General features: G+C 37.0%; 1 long non-coding RNA gene across 1 annotated transcript in view; it reads left to right on the forward strand.

The window, feature by feature from the left end:
* The first annotated feature begins 772 nt into the window (after window positions 1–772).
* Window positions 773–14,633, forward strand: part of LOC132249827 (uncharacterized) — a 71,876-nt gene continuing 58,015 nt past the window's right edge. Inside the window, exons 1-4 of the long non-coding RNA XR_009461333.1 lie at window positions 773–858; window positions 1,861–1,977; window positions 2,682–2,722; window positions 6,198–6,285. This is a non-coding gene — a long non-coding RNA (uncharacterized LOC132249827). The remainder of the gene's footprint in view (window positions 859–1,860; window positions 1,978–2,681; window positions 2,723–6,197; window positions 6,286–14,633) is intronic.

Raw genomic sequence — 14,633 nt, forward strand, 5'->3', positions numbered from 1 at the left:
ATGTATTCTTAGACATGATAACTTCCAGAATCATAGGTACTATAATAGTAAGCAAAATAACTTTTATAATATTAATACAAATGCAAGATACTTTCAAAAAAGGGGAAAGGTCTTTGTTGAGAGATCACTGTGGGCCTTTGTGTCCCATTGACATTCACTGGCCTTCTTCTTTTCCAAGGCCGACACCAGTTGGCACAGCTGTGTCAGTTTTCCTCACTCTTAACTTGCTTGCCCTGACTTTGATGACTTAATTAATGGGGGGAGGGATGGTGACTGCCCGACCAGGTACGCAACAAAATTCTTTGCAAAGGAGAATAGTATTAATGAAAAACTTGCTGTCCATGCAGTTGTTCCTCTCCTGGTACAAGGAACTCAGAGGCAGCCTCTCACTTCTCCCTGACTGCAACCGACAAGTGCTTCATCGCCAGAGCTGCAAGCAAGAGGGTTTGTTTGTTTTTTTAACTTGCAGTAATTGATGCTGCACCAGCTTAATTGACCACCCAAAGCAGTCAATTAATGTGGAAATGTGTCTGTCTTCTCTCTTCCTTCTTTTTTTTTTCTCAGATGTGAGCTCCTCCAAGCTCACCAGACCCAGCAGGTCTCTTGTCCCACACCTGGGGACTTCAGGTCTGGACAGCAGATGGGTATCTCCCCTATCTGCCTGCACTGCCCTCTCCTTCTCATTTCCTTCCCTTGTCCAGTCCTCTGGGGCAGAAATAGCCCCAGCCACTTAATTAGGCCAATCTATCTCACCCAGCGAGGTGATAAAATAGTGCTGGGGTTGGTCGGGAGATCCTGTTGCAGCGTGGTCACACTACTGCATTTGGGCAAATCCCCCTGGCTAGGGACCCACTCCCGGTAAGTATTCTTGGTCTCTTCACTGTCTTTCCTTTGCCATTTCCTTTCCTTTGCCACTTCCTTCTATCTTTACAGATTATAGTTAAATATGTTCTTTGAAATGCAGGGCTGCAAAAACTTTCTAGATCACTAGAATGCAAAATGAAGATATAATAGCTGATAATGCAGTTATTAGGTAGGCAGAACTTTCATAGGAAACATGAAGTATATTAACTAAGTAATGTAAGAGGCATGGATTTCTTAGGGTGATATTTTTTATGGACTCAGGTCTGACCTGAGGAATAATGTCTTGCATTTGAAAGCTTGTCTTATTCTGTCCAACTACATAATTGTGCCAATAAAAGATATTACTGTAAGAAATGCTTGCTTCTCACATAACTTTTGGACCATCACAGCTACAACATCGCTTTTGCACTACCTTAACTAAGTAAAGAATATCGGATCATGCTTATCAGTGCAAGCAAAGGTAAAGAAATTAAGCTAATTACAAATGGGTGCATCTATATGTGTGCTTGATTGTACAGAAGACTGATTTGCTGCAGTGTAAAGCATCATAGTCTACACATGTGACACTATTAGACCATAGCAAACTTATTTTTAATGCTGTAAGATAGTACTGTCCTTGATGGTACTATCTTACAGCAGCTAAAATAACCATGCCTAAATGCACATGTAAATGCTGATCTGGGTGTACATTGTGTCTGGTCAGCCCAAGCAGCAGGGGCTATATGCCTGCTTGTTGCCTAGCCACAGGGCTCCACAAGCTGAGGCAATCTCATGCCTCTGTCACCAGCTGACGCTTCCTGGAGCCTGGGGATGACACCCCACCCTCCCCTGCCACCCTGAGGCTGCTTTACCTTGGCTCAAATTGCTGTGGTCCTGCCATCTGCATGTGCACCCTATATTGCAGCAGTTTGAATATCTACACATGGCATAAAAGCACCTTAATGGCACATGCAGATGCACCTAATTTTATTGTTGTTACTTTGTTTTTGTATCTAGCATGGACCAGAAATTCCACTCAGGACTGGAACCTCCTTTTCTTGTGCATCTAGTACAGTAAAGGCCTATGGCATATCCACATGTTGAAAAGTAAAGGGTGTTTTAAGGAGATTTCAGGTATGGGCACACAAGCAACTTATCATTAAGTGAAAGGACCCCTTTATTACTGGATTCAGGGCTTGTTTTTGGAGCTTATTGAACTCAGTGTAGTTCTTTAGGTGGATGTCAGTGGGTTTTGGATAATGCCTTTGGTTTGTTGTCTGATTTTGTATGGAAAAGTTTTGGAGAAAAGTGACAAGACTTTTCAGTGTTAACACTGTTCTTGCCTTATTCCCTTCAAAAAACCCTTCATTTATTCATCTATGTTTGTTACATAATAATGGTTTTGCCCCCATCAAATATATTGTATGATAAGCTTTCCTTTTTGTGCTTATGCCAGTGACATAATTTCAATTTGTTGGCAAGCCCCTACTAAAGACAACACCACCAAACTGTTTCACCAGTAAATTACAGTATTTTCATTCATGTTTTAATTTAAAACACATACAGGACCAGTTTTCATAACTACATGAAAATATATGATGTTGCGATATTAATGTATACTCAGTTTGAGCTTGCATATATCTATATTTTAAAATTAATTTACTTCAGTCTGTGTTTATATATTACACAAAAATGTTTTAATGAACATTGATAATATTGTAGTCAAGTACATGAAAGTTAAGAAAATGCTAGAATTAAGGTTACCAATGCAAATTTAATTCAGACTTCTTTAATGTTATGATACAATCTTTACTTATGCAATCATATTTTTTCCACAGAATCCTTGCCTCATTCAATACATATATCATTCATTAACTGAGTAGGTATTCAATATTTTGTTTTTTGCTCATTATTCAGTGTATAATGTCATGCCTGTGGACACCTAACTTACCCTGCACTGAAGAGAGAATTATTAATTTCCTAGTAGACTTTTCCATCTTGTTTATTACTATAGTATGTGAGTACTTCTTAAACATGATTTCCCACCCCCCCATACAATTATTAATTAGCTCTTATTTCACAGTTAGACAACTGAAATACAGAGAGAAACTGAGGTCAAATTATTCATTACTTTTGAGTGCCCAATCTCAGACTACCATTGTATAGGAACCAAAATATAAATTTCATGGTAACTTCCACAGTTTTAAAATTGTTTTTGTTTTGAGTTGGAAAAAAAATATCATTTTTTATAATTTATTATAAAAGAAAATTATCTGACCCAACTGAAGGGAAAAAAAAATCCAAATAGGGAAAATATTTCTTGTAACAGCATTCTACTCTGTACATTTTGCACTATGTGCACAGCTGGACCAGACCATCTCATATTCTATCATTATAAAGTTTATTTGACCTGTACTTGGCTCAACATTTATTCCTGGCACTTCTGGTCTTGGTTATGCAATATAATATGCTGTTAGAGCACTTGTAAGGCCTTACAACAAAAGTTGCACCTGGGGTTTGAAGCAATCTCAATAGTGGGTATTATAACACTGTTTTATGTTTATAAGCTGTAACCTAATATAACATTTCTAGAGGAAAGCAGCTAGAATGTACCAGATGAACTTTATAGAAGGGCTTGGAAACAGCTTAAACTGGTTGTTTTCCTGAACTATGTCAAATTAAATATTTTTCACTGTATTTGTTTTCATTAATGACCAGAATATCTCTATCTCCTTTGAACTAGCTATAATACTTCCAACTGATGCAAGTGATCTTCATTGGTGAGAGGGTGGAGCTGTTTAGTTGTAAGGATTACAGCTCTGGAGTGCAGCCAAGTAATCACTTTAGAAACTAGCAGATGTTCTCACATTTTTCAGTCAATGCAAGAACTCTTCAGCTTCCCCCTCAGATTTCCCTATGAATTTTCAGTGAAATATGAAAAGTGAAAGTCTGGATAATCTATCAAAATATAACTATAGCAGGATAATAAACCAACCTTGAATATTATGCACATGGTTTCATTACGTCTAATCTACAGTATTCATTGTAAAAATACAGTACACAACAAACCCTTATTCCTATTCCTGGAAAAGTAAATATGCACTATTCTGTACAACGATGTATACAAAAAGATAAATAAACAGGACCAAAATTTGGTGTGGTTCAGGAAAGTGGTTACTGTGTATGTTATCTTTTAATTTTTTTCTTTATAATTTTAGTAAAAATGGTCAGAAAAATGTATACATCTGTTGTTACTGATGAGAGGTTGAATTGGGAAGATTTTGGCTTCCACAGGTTTTCTGTAATTTAGAACTTTTTTGATAAATAATGTGGGTTTCCCCATAAAGATCACAAATGGTTTTTCTTTTGTTTTATTTTCTGAATTGAAAAAGGCAACAAAAAAGCTCTAAAACAAATCTAAATTCTAGCAATCAAAGTTTCTTGTCTTATCTTCCATTTCCCACAATTGTTATAAGAAACCTAAATGCATAACAAAATTAATATTTAGTAGGATAGTGCCATATCAAGCCATTCCTCTCTGACAATATTTTATTTTAGATCATTGTGGTATTGTGCATAGAAAGGAACAAAAGGGTATGGCTCATAAGTAGCATTATTCTATCTGATCTAACATTTTCTCTATGAGTCAGTGACCAGTATCTAATGATTCTGAAGAAAGTAATTGTCCCCTTTCATAGTGTGCCTAGATAAATGTGTAAAGCTAAGAAATGAGAGGACCAATTATTTCCTAACTCTTGTAGGCAATCAGCTTATGCCCTGAAGCCTGAAATTTGATTACTCACATCATTGTCTAAGCTTGCTTAGCAACAAATGTTAATAATGGTTGTTAAATTATCCAGTCATTTTTTAAATTTAGCCCCCTAATGACCTCCTGTTGAAGATGCATTCTACAGGTTGATGATATGCTATATAAAGAAAGTCTGCTTTTATTAGTCCTAAATTTATGACCCTTTATTCTTTTCATGAGATCCTTTGTTGCCAATGATACACCCAAACTTGCTCTCATTAAAGTTAATAGGAAATTTGTCATTGAGAGAAGCATACCTTGTAAGGACTATGCATTTCTTTCTAGCTGCTAATTTTGAAGTCACATATAAAACTGTCTAGTAGAAGAGAAGTTATTCTCTCTAGGTGTGATTCAAAGTCCATTGAAATGATTAATTTTTGTGGGAGATAAATCAGGCCTTTTCTCAGACAGCATACAGGAAGGCTCAATCTGAACAAACAAATATAAGCAAAGTACATTAATGAACATGTATAAAAGTGATTTTGAGGAGGATATTTCATACAATGTGGGCATGTCTACACATGTGCATTTGCTGTGTAGTAACTGAAATTACTGCGCAGTACAGGTGCACGTCTACACATACACACCCGTACTGTGCAGTAAATATGATGACTTATGCAGACTTGAGCATAAATGTTATACCTGATTAGTTACTGCATAGTAACAGACATGTAGATGCCTTACTGCACAGTAACACTGTGTATGTGTGTGTGGACTGACTTGGGACTAAAGTTATTCTACAGTATTCATTGTAAAAATTTGGTGGGCTAACTTTAGTCCCAAGTCAGTTCACACACAGCAGTGTTAATGCACTTTAACACCTGCATGTGTAGATGCCAGCCTATTCCCGCTTACTGTACAGTAATTTAATGTGCAGTAAATATAAGCCAGTGTAAATGCATGCGTAGATGTGCCTTGTAGGCTGTATTATTTTGTTCCTGTTAATGTTCTCAGTGGGTTCTCTGAAATGAAAGTCAGACTTGGTAACCTCTAATCTGTAAGAATGCCTTTGTCATCTTTTCTGATAAAGAAGTATCTTATCTTATTTAGTCCCCAGTTCTACCAGTTTAAAGTCTTCAAGTTTTATAAAATAAACCCTTATGCATCTTAGTTCAGTCTAGAATTATTAACTTGGGAAATTGAGAGAGAAGCAAATAGTGATGAATTCCCTTTGTCACTAGCAGTGGTTTGTTTAACACTCCTTTGTGTCTTTAAAAATACATCGTTATTTGATTGATTTATTTGAAAGCAGACAAATTGTTTAGGGATTTCAAAAGTCAATAAGGAACAAGATATGTATATTTTTTAATTACCAAAAACAGTGCTTCTCAATGTTTTTGGACTCGGGTCACCCCTCACTGGATTTGAGGCATCCCTCCATAACTTTTGTGAATTGAGTGGCACCCAATTTCAAAAACTAATTTATATATTACAGTACTTAGGTCCTTATGCAGGGGCTGGATGGCAGGGGTGGGGGATCATCCAGGTAGAGACAAGCTTGCACCCAGCTTATCTGCTTTATTTATCTGCTTACCTCCTCACACAGCATGGCACCGGTACCTTTCAAATGATCTGGCAGCACCCCAGAGGGCCCTGACACCCTGGTTGAGAATCATTGACCTAAAAGAGTAAAAGTAAGCAACAGTTTCTTCTCTGTGGATCCTCTATTTTTCCATCCTTGCTGTCCAACACTTTTTCTTTCTCATTATTATGTTTTGTCTGTATTTAAACTATGAGTGCTGTGGGGTAAAACTATGTCTCCTCTGTGTTCTATGATGTATCCTGACACAGTTGGGTGCTATATAAATAATGATGATATAAACTAAGAAGGCTTAGAATATTTTTATTGATCTGAAATAATGTTTTGTTTTGAAAATGCCGTCTCTGGATAGCTGCCTAGACTATTTTGATAATAAAAGGCTTATGTCTATAGAGATTCAAATGTCATAAGTGGAGTCAGATTTTTAAAAGAACTCAGCATATTTGATGCTCAGCTTTTGAAAATGTAACTCCATTCCTGGGCCTTGGCACTCGAAAATCTGGTCTTGAGTGATTTTGAAAACATAGCTCAAACCTGCTTTATCAGTGAGCACTTAAAGTTATTTCCCATGGAAAAAAGAACAATGGCAGTGGGGCAGGGCAGGGGAATATTATGTGGAAAACAGGGAAAAATGAGGGAAAACTTCCAAGAAGAGTTTTTAAGGCAGGAAAGGAAGGGTTTAGAGTCTTAAGGACATTGTGAGGGTGACATTTGTTTGCTTCCCAGTCTAATTCCAAAGCACCGTAACCCCACGGCCTGTTCTACTTCCATATAGATTATACTGTACAACAGAAGTGGTATCCCTCCCCATCTCTTTGGGCAGTGGGGATCCATATGTATAGGAAAAACAGGGAGAGAATCTCGGTCACTGCATGGAATTGTGTTTCTACCCAAAAATAACCTGATAAAGATGCCTACATTTTAAATAAACCTACATTGGCTCAAGGATGTAGGTTGTAGCCGTGTTGGTCTAAGGACATAGGCAGACAAGGTTCTTTGGCTGAATCTGATATCTTTTATTAGACCAACTTAAATATTTGGAAAAAAAATATTTAAGCAAGCTTTCTGTTTTAAAAACCCTTTGTCAGGCTGAGGAAGTTTCTGCACTTAGTGTGTGCTCTTCCTGGAAGGAATGAAAAGTAAAGCAGCCAGAGGCTGGGCTTTTGTCTGCCTACATTGGCTCGAGACATTTCTTGATTTACATTAAATACTGTCATTTAAAAGCTTGCCATTATAAATATTTAAGTAACTTAAAGGATTCTAAAAAGTAAAAGAATCATTACTATAGGGCTAGGTATAACTTTCATTTAAAAGCAAGGAATGTTATCATTTGCATTTTTTAATCCACATGCATCTTGATCACATTTATTGTTAACTGCAATATATTCGTTCACCAGAACAACAGCCTGTATTAATAGCAATATCTAGTTTATGTTTATTCTCATATCTTTAAAGCCAAAATGCACACACATTATAACTACCTGCATTTTATTTAAAATATATATTTTTTAAGTCTTTGGTTTGCTACCATTCTCTGTGATACCAGAAAAAATGTCCTTTTTTTCTCTCCCTGATTTTTAATTAGTGAAGCTGAGTTACATTTTCTTTACAAACAGGACACATTATTTAACTATACATGAGAATCAGAGCCTTAACTGGTATGAAAGCCTACAGCTTTGTTGGTTTTCATGGACCTGTGACAAGTTACCTCAGCTGAGACTCTGTCCCTAAGACCCACTTATGTTCAACATTTTTATTTAAGAACTGAGTATAAGTTCACTGTTTTGTTAATATGCTTGATGAATATCAAACTTGAAAAAAAAATTGAAGAAATGAAATCAAGGCTTTTAATTATTCTGAGGAAACATTTGATTTAAAACTAATGATTCATTGCCAGAAAAAAACCCAGTTTCCTATATTATAAAGGTTACTGCTCAGGAATGTAGATGTTTTGGTTATTAGGGGCATTTGATTACATATTTAATACTTTATGGTGATATACATCCTGATTTTGTTAAGGAATCTGTTATAAATAGCTTTGAAATAGCTATCTGGATTCAGCAATACAAACATGAGAAGAACAGATCAGAGATAGAAATGGTCTGTTTTCTTAGGTTTGTTTTGAAATTACTGTTGTACTTTCTTCTAATACTCTCTTTCTCTCATACTCACCCCTCTTTCTCTCTCTTTCTCTCTTTCTTTGTCTCTAGTAATCAAATTTAGAGAAAAAGACAGAAAAATTACAAGTAATCATAAGGTTTTAGCGAAGAAACTGCCAGAGCAACTATATCATGTAAAATTTTAAACTGCAGATCAAAGCAATGATAAACCTTTTTTAAAATGAATCTGACCAAATTACAAATTAGAAATCAGGGGGGGAAAATGCAAAGGAAATCTACAGGTATTTTTTATATTTTTCCCATGGTTAAATTTTAATTTAAAAAAATCCATCCTGCTCTACTATAAACTTTGCAGCTATTGAAGTATGGATCAAAGGCTTAAATACAAAAAAAGGCAGTAAGACTTGGTAACATTAAACAGCTTTTGCAAGTTAATAGCAGCTTTTGGCTTTTCACTCTACCGTTCCAAAAGTCTGTCAGTTTCTCTTCCATGGAGCTATCAATCTGTTGAAACATCCATACATACAGTAAATGAGTATTTTGTTCTATTTGGATCATGTTGTTTTCCTACTTTGGGAAAACTGTACTAGCTAAAAATCCCCACTAACATGTTTAATCAGCTCAAACTCAACACATGTTTAAATCACAAAATGTGAATTACAAATGTATGGCTATATCTACTATGTCTTGAAACAAAGTCTCTTAAACTAACTTCTGCATTTTCATAAGAATTTCAAAAAGATTATTTTCATTTTTAGTTATCTATTCAAAGGGCCAATGTCTCTAGGAGTTTGATTGAACACATATTCTTTAGTATTCTTTTAATGACTGCTTCCAGACTTAAGTCAATAGATAAAGTAGAGTCCTACCATAATCCTCAATCCTGACTCATGCTTTGTGCTTTAAGAAATACACAGAAAATTATGCATTGATTCCACAAGTTCAGAGAATTAATATTCATCATGTTTCTTTTAAACACAGCATCTCCAGTAGCCCTTCTGAGAGTAGCATATAGGGAAGCAACAAAGTACACTCTGGGTGTGACTACATGTTCATTAATGTGCAGTAACTACAGCTACTGCGCAATAGTGCTAGTGCACTTTTTTGTGATGCTTACTGTACAGTAGCCTAATAACACTGCGCAGTAGTGTACAGTTTTTGACCAGCACACTACTGCAGAGTGTTATTAGGCTACTGCACAGTAAGCATTATGTGTAGATGTGCCCACAGACTCTTAAAAGGGTCATTGTAAAGACAGTTTCTGTAAAGGTGGCATCATAGGTTTGCATATTTTTTTTACTTGATTTTCAGGTTTCAATGTGAATTAGAGTTTTTTCAGTACACTTTTTTATCTTGAGAGCATTTAAAATTATATATAACTACATGGTTACTAAAGGATTTGGGAGTATATTTAGTAATCTATATGATATTTAATTTTGCAGACAGAGGGCACATCTACATGAGACACTGTCTGATCAGTAGCCAAAAAATAGTGTGTAGTAGTGTGTCATACCATAGATAGTGCTAATACGTTACTGTACAGTATTATTAGACTACTGTACAATAGTGTCACCTAAAAGACATTTGCCGGCACTACTGCGCATTAAGTCCAGTTACTGTGCATTTATTTAGTACTTGCTGGTACAAATACTAAATAAAAGCACAGTCACAAATGTGCAGTAACATTTCATGTAGACATGCCCAGAAAAAGGTAAAATAAAATTCGTCATTGTGAATTTAGTAACAAAATGTGAAATAATTTATGAAGAATTTTTTTCATAAAATGCTAGCTCATGTAAAGCTTAACTCTGGAAAGAACAAAGGCCATCCAAATTTCCATGAAAAAATCATAGACAACAATGATCTCAGCAACAATTCCAAGAAAGCACTGAGCACATTGAAGACTGGTCTAGTACAGGGATGGGCAAAGTGCAGCCCAAGGGCCAGATCAGCTTGGCAGTGGACTCTATTTCCCAGCCACTCCTGCGCATGGCTGGGGGTGGTCTCCGTGTCTCTACGTCCTCTCCATCGCTGGGGGTGGTGTTTCAGCTGTGGCTGTGGTCTCCATGAAGATCGGCCCCAGCCATGCAAGCAGAGGCTGCTGGGAAATGGAGTCTGGCTTCTGGCCATATTGGCCATTTTCAGAGTTTCATAGTTTTTATGGGCTGGAAGGCACCTTACAGATCATCGGGTCCAGCCCCACTGCACTTGGGCAGGAAAGACTGCTGGGGTCAGATGGCCCAAGCAAGATGAGCATCAAGTCACTTTTTGAAGATCACTAGGGTGGAAGACTGTTCTACCTCTGGGGGAAGCCTGTTCCAAACCCTCAATACTTGACTTGTAAAGAAGTTTTTTCTTATGTCTAGTCCCACTCTTGGTCTAGTATGTATTTAGTAAATATTGTATAATGCTAGGAATATAATCAACATAATGCCAAATTATTTATTCTGTGATTTGCAGGCAGAGGTACCTGGGGGAGATGTTTAGCTCAAACTATGTAACCAACTATTTTTAAATAAGTACCGTGTGATAAATTTTGCTTACCTTCTCTTGTGAATATTTCAGTTGAAATCACGAGTAAAAAAAAATAAGATTTTGCAATTTTTTTCTAAATAGAAATAAGCAAAAAAGAAGTGTCTTATTTCCATATCTGCATATATTTTGTTTCAATGCACAGATCTTATTTGTTGAGCTTGGGTATACTGGGATGTACCTTAGTCAGATACATGGATTTGAAGAGCAAACAGAAGTCCAAATTCTATTTTTTCTCATGCAGTCCGAACCCTATCATCTGCCACTGAAATTATGCAAGTTTATATTTGTCTTTGGAGAGAATAAGGTTGTATGTTAGCGATCAATAAATATGTGAACTATGGTAAATGAGAGATGATCAGAAAGTAGAGGTTTTAACTAAAACTGTTCTATTTTCTTACCATATTTCAAGAACTAAAGATCTTGATTTCTATTGGAATTTTACATTTGGAAGAATGCGGTTTGGACTCTACTGGGTCTATATAACAAAATTATTTAATACTTCCTTTGGTATGCTGCCAGTTGCAACAGGTGGAAGGTGAACCAATTTAGAGGTCATAAATTACAGCAGAATTTGGAAACAATAGTTTATAGTCTTGGCCTTCCTCATATATATAACTATTAATCAGGTGTTTTGACCGTAAAGCTTTCTGAGCACCTTTTAAATAATTTAGAGCTCTGAATGCAAAAGCTATCACTCTGAGTCCCTCTCAGAGACAAGTATTTATGATTAATTTTTTTAATTCAGAGATTCTATTTTTGAGATCTGAAATCCTGTTATCTAGTAGATTTTTGTTTTGGGTCTACTGCTTTATGGTAATATTCTAAATGTCCACTTAAACTTCCAATTTCTACCAATATTGCAAACCATGGATTTTTCTTTCATTTTGTTCTTTAATATATTTCAAGCATTTTCAATTGTTTTCACATGTTTTAATATCTAAAACATGCTAATGAGCATGTGGTACTGAGAGCAAATGGTACTAAACACAACTAAATGGCAACATTACTTGCATGAGCCATGCCAGTGGGAGGAAGCTGTATGTGTACATGACTGGTCCTTAAGATAATTTTCTGATATTTTCTAAAGTGAACTTTCTTGCATTTATAGATAAGAATTAATGTTTCATTTGTAACAAAATCTGTGCTTATATGTAACATTTGTCCTTCTATTTTAGTGGATATATTATGCCTCTGGAGCATCTGCGAGACTGCTATCAGGGCCTTCTCTTTATCTAATTAATTGATGTCAGTTTGAAAAGAAGAACTGCTCTTTTTCACACTTGATTTCATTTTTAGTTTCCTAGTTGTAACAAGGATTCTCAGCATATCACAAAGGCAGACACTGTGAAAATTAAAGCATACTTTTGGCCATCTTTGTACATTGAACTGATTGATGGGAAGCTGCAAGCTTTCTGTATATATCTCACTATCTTAAGCCTTATACATCAGCAAATGAAAAATTGCTGTTATATTCTGATCTGCCAGAAATCCCATCAGCTACACTTTTGTTATATTCTTTCTTTCTCCCAAATTTCTTCAGTTTTATTTTATTTAATTGAAATTGTCAATAGAAGTAATGAATTCTTTTTCCCCTCCTTTCTTTGGTTTAATTTTCTGTCTGGGCTAATACCTGATTTGATGATTCATGTTGCCCATCCCCAACCAGGACTAAGCTAATCAATGTATCATCCGCAAAGGATGCACTTTGTTACAATTATCATTTACTAATTCTAAGGAATATTAGGTGGTATAAAAGTTAGCATGTGCTCTGAGCAGTCACATGTTAAGGGTTATAAAGGAAACTGCTGATGCTCTGGATAATGGTGTAAGTGTAAGAGGTCTAGTGAGGTGCCTGTGAATCAGCATGTAGCTGACAAGCCCAATTTGAGAGCAGCACAGCTTGTTACAAGTTTCATAGATCCATGTATTGTTTGAGTTGGAGTTCAAGTTTACACCAAACTGTTTTCTTCTTTCTCACTTTGCTTCCATCCTCTGGATCAAAGCCACCTCATGTTGAGCTGCACCTAGTACCAGATCTCAGGTGGGATTCTGTGCATTCCTCTCAGCTTTTTACATTGATGTTAAATGACTTCATATCATTTTTGCACACATGACACTGGTATAGGTGGCGGCTCTGGTTTCTAAAGTTGTCTCAAATCTCACTGTACAAATTATTTTTGGGGATGTGAGCTTTTCCCATTCTCCTGACATGGCCAAGCCATTACAACATCCTTTTCTTGATGATAGTTTCTAAGTGTATCAGTCCTGTGTGCTCAGGTACCTCTGTGTTCAGCATTTCGTCTCCCCACTTTATTTTCATGATTTTGCTGAGTCATCTGATGTGATAACTGTTCAGTCTCCTGATATGTCTAATGTATGTGGTAGGGCTGTGCAAAGCTTCAGTTCCTGATTCGATTCAGTGAAGATTCAGCCCAATTTGGTGGCTGAATCTCCAAATCTGAATCAAATCAGAGGACCCTTTAATCTCTCTGAATAGAATTGGAACCCTCCAAATCAATGTGGAGAGATTTGGAAAGATTTGGCAATCTGGACATACATACAGCTTTATATGTTTTTTTCTACGTACCTCAAGGTACCAGGCGGCTCATGAATGCTGCAATGCTGGGGTGCATGGAGTGTCCCAGAGAAGTGTGGGGGTCCCCAGCACACTCAGAAGCAGACCTAGAAGTAGACCAGAAGCACTTCTGGTCCACTTCTAGGTCTACCAGACAGCATGCAGGGCCCCCCCCCCTCAGCTCAGCGACTGGTGCCTCCTGGGTCTGGGGGCACCCAGGGTCCTCCCACATCCAATAATTGATCCAGGGGAGCACGGGGGGGGGGGGGGGGAGGGGCAGTGCACTCCCCGGCAGACCTGGAAGTGGACCAGAAGTATTTCTGGTCCACTTCTGGGTTGGTTGCCAACCATGTGGGCCCCCCACACACCCATGTGGGATGCTCCATCCACCCCAGCATCACAGTATTCATGAGCCATGCCTGGTATCTCAAGGTATTTAGAAAAAATATTTAAATCTGTGTCTATGGCCGAATGACTGATTCTCCAAATCAGCATCGAATCTTCAGATTCAGATTTGGCCAAATTGCACTGGGGAGAGTTATCCAAATCAACTAATTGAATCACTATCCCTGCTTTGGACTGAATATGAATCAAATAGGACCCATTTTGTACACCCCTAATATGTAGTCCACATTTCCAAATCATGAAGTAGGGTTGACAGCATGCAAGTCTCATACATTCACAACTTCACCTTAGTTAATAGTTTGCTGTTATTTGATGCACATTTATGTAATAGTCTGAAATTCATAGCTGCTTTTCTGATTCTGTAAGTCAGTTCAGTCTGAAGGTCAGGATTCCTGTTGATCATAGAACCCAAGCAGCAAAACTGTTGATAACACCAAGACATTTACCTTAGAGCGTCTTCCACCCATTGGTACATGATCACAGTCTTCTTGAGACTAATTATCAACCTGAGCTCTTGTGTGACAGAAAATGTACCCAAGAGATTTTTCAGGGAAGATTCTTTGGACACCCAGGGCTACACCATCTGCAGACAGGAAATCTCCCAGAACTAGCTTTTTCACCTTGGTTTTTGCAAGCCCCATGAAGTTATACTACTCTGTTGGAAAGAAGAAGTGATACTGCAAAATTTTAAACCTGCTCAGTTTGTACAATTATACAAAAACAAGGGGGTTAGAAGCAACTGTGACAACCACAGATGCATCTCTCTATTGAACATTGTCATAAAAGTTGTCACTCACATTATGCTCC

The sequence above is a fragment of the Alligator mississippiensis genome, chromosome 4 (genome assembly GCF_030867095.1).
Source record: "Alligator mississippiensis isolate rAllMis1 chromosome 4, rAllMis1, whole genome shotgun sequence".
Lineage (NCBI taxonomy): Eukaryota > Metazoa > Chordata > Crocodylia > Alligatoridae > Alligator > Alligator mississippiensis.